This window comes from Scyliorhinus torazame, chromosome 5, assembly GCF_047496885.1.
Source record: "Scyliorhinus torazame isolate Kashiwa2021f chromosome 5, sScyTor2.1, whole genome shotgun sequence".
In the NCBI taxonomy this organism is placed as follows: domain Eukaryota; kingdom Metazoa; phylum Chordata; class Chondrichthyes; order Carcharhiniformes; family Scyliorhinidae; genus Scyliorhinus; species Scyliorhinus torazame.
The window spans coordinates 92,920,256-92,923,253 of NC_092711.1; positions in this window are offsets into that span (position 1 = coordinate 92,920,256).

The following is a 2,998-nucleotide window of genomic DNA, read 5'->3' on the forward strand; positions in this document are numbered from 1 at the left end:
TCTATGAGCAGGTTGTTTGACTGAGCAAATGCCTTCCCACACACGGGGCAGTTGAATGGCCTCTACCCAGTGTGAACCCGCTGGTGTTTCAGCAGATTCTGTTTACTTTTAAATCCCTTCTCACAGTGCGAACATTTAAAAGGTTTCTGATGTGTGAACAAGTTGGTGTGTAGTCAGGTGGGATGACTGAGTGAATTTCTTGTCACACACAGTGCATGTGTACGGTCTCTCCCCAGTGTGAACTCGTTGGTCTATCAGAAGGTTGGATGAATCAATTAATTCCTGTCCACACACACGGCAGGTGAATGGCCGTCCTCCAGTGTAAACTCGATGGTGTCTCAGAAGGTGAGCTAACTGAGTGAATCCATTCCCATAGATCGAGCAGGCGAATAGCCTCTCCCCAGTGTGAGTGTGTTGGTGTTTCAGAAGATCTTTTTTGCTGAAAAGTTTTCTCACAGTCAGAACAATTAAATGGTCTCTGATGAGTGTGAACAAATTGCTGAATCAAAAGGTGGGAGGAACAAGTGAATCCCTTCTCACACACAAAGCAGGTGAACGGCTTCTCCACAGTGTGTGCGTTGATGTATCAGTAAATCCTTTTTACTTTTAAAACTCTTCTCAGTCTGAACACTTAAAAGGTCTCTGATCAGACTGGACCTGATGGTGGGTCCGGAGGTGTGATGACTGAGTGAATCCCTTCCCACACACACAGCAGGTGAATGCCAACCCCCCCCCCCCAGTGTGAGTGCGTTGGTGCAACAGTAAATCTTTTCTGCTTTTAAAGCTCTTGTCACAGTCAGGACATTTAAACGGTCTCTGGTCAGAGTGGACCTGATGGTGAGTCCGGAGGTTTGATAAAGCATTAAATCCCTTCCCACAACCCAGACAGGTGAATGGCCTCTCACCAGTGTGACTGTGTCGATGGGTTTCCACTTCAGGTGGATAATTGAATCCCTTCCCACAGTCCCCACATTTCCACGGTTTCTCCATGGTACTGATGTCCTTTGTCTGTCCAGGTTCGACGATGAGTTGAAACCTGGGTGCCACACACAGCCTGAGTACCGTCTCTTCCTGATGTGAAACCTGGTCCACACACACAGCCTGAGTACGGTCTCTTCCTGATGTGAAGCCTGGTCCCCACACACAGCCTGAGTACGGTCTCTTCCTGATGTGAAGCCTGGTCCACACAGCCTGAGTACGGTCACTTCTTGATGTAAATGGCGCAATATTTTTTCAGGCTATCTGACTGGTTAAAGCTCTTTGCACAGCCAGTTCGCTGGAATAATCACTGTGTGTATGTGCCTCAGTGCTTTTCCAGTCGCACTGATGTTTGCAATCTTTTCTTTCAGGCAGACCAGACAAAGATTCCTCCTTCCACATTGAAAGGCCGATGATTTTCAACTCCTGATGAATCGATAGACTCTGTTAGGACTTGCATGATGTTTGGTTTGAATTTCCCATCTGCAATCCTAATATTGTGTAAAGGAAGTTTACATTGAATTACTTAGATTCTACAATGCATAAACAGGCCAGTTGGTCCAACTGTTCTGCTGCTGATTATCCCCGACACACATCTCCTTCCATCCCATCCACCTCATCTCAGCCTGTCAGCTGATCTTTCCATTCCCTTTTCTCATGTGCTTGTCCCATTTCCTTTTGGAAACATCCCAGCACTTTCCTCAACTCCTTCCCTGGTAACAAGTTGCACATTCTAATCCAATGAGTGAAGAAATGTGTCTATATCTCCCTCTTGGATTTATTAGTAACTCTCTTGCATTTATGACCGTGTTTATAATAATAATCTTTATTATTGTCACAAGTAGGCTTACATTAACATTGCAATGAAGTTACTGTGAAAAGCCCCATCGCCACACTCTGGCGCCTGTTCGGGTACACTGAGGGAGAATTCAGAATGTCCAATTCACCGAACAAGCACATCTTTCAGGACTTGTGGGAGGAAACCCACGCAGACACGGGGAGAACATGCATACTCCGCAGAGACAGTGACCCAAGCCGGGAATCGACTGGCGCTGTGAGGCACCAGGGACCCTGGCGCTGTGAGGCAACAGGGACCCTGGCACTATAATGCAACAGTGCTTGTCAGCCTCCTCAAGCGTGAAACCAGAAAATCCTGCACTATTTCTGTGCTAACCACTGTGCTACAACGTAGCACAGGGGCAGTACGGCTGCATAGTGGTTAGCTTCCCGGCTTGTGTAGAGATGTGCAGGTTAGGTGGATTGGCCATTCTAAATTCCCCTTCGTGTCCAAAATGGTTAGGTGGGGTTATTAGGTTACCGGGATAAAGGGGATAGGGTGGAGGCGTGGGGTGCTGTGTAGGGTGCTCTTTCCAAGGGCCAGTGCAGACTCGATGGGCTGAATGGACTCCTTCCACACTGTAAATTCTATGACACTGTGCCGCCCATGTTTTTCCTGGCTCCCAGTTTTCGACTCCTTTACAATTGGCAGCATCCGCCCCACCTCTCCCCTGTCCAACCCACAAATCATTTTAAAGACTTGTATCAGGTCACTACTGAGTGATTTGTTTTCTCAAGAAAATAAGGCCCAATCTGTTTAATTTTTGCCCGGTAGCTGTAATCTCTGTTTCCAAAAACCATCACTATGCATCCAGGTCACAAATTGAGGATTCGAATGTTTCTTTGTTTGAGTTGGCACGTGCGCCTGCGCGGTTGCTTCTTCTGTAAAGATCCGGCACCCCGAGAGCCGCGCCCGTCATTCACTGATTGGTTGGAGGACCAGCCACTCCCGTTCGGTCATCCAACCAATCCCCTTCTCCTCTTTGGTCAGAGGCTTCCGTCAATCACTCCGGGCATTGTGAGGTGTCAGGTGAAAGGTCAGTGTCGGGGGGCGGTGTTTACAAATCCCGAGTGCTGCCCCAGAGCCGAATGTGAAACAATGTTGTTATTGATCAATCAGCGAGTCAGCCTGAGCCTGTGGCCACACTCACCGGGTGATTGACGGCAGGTGTGGTCCAATAGG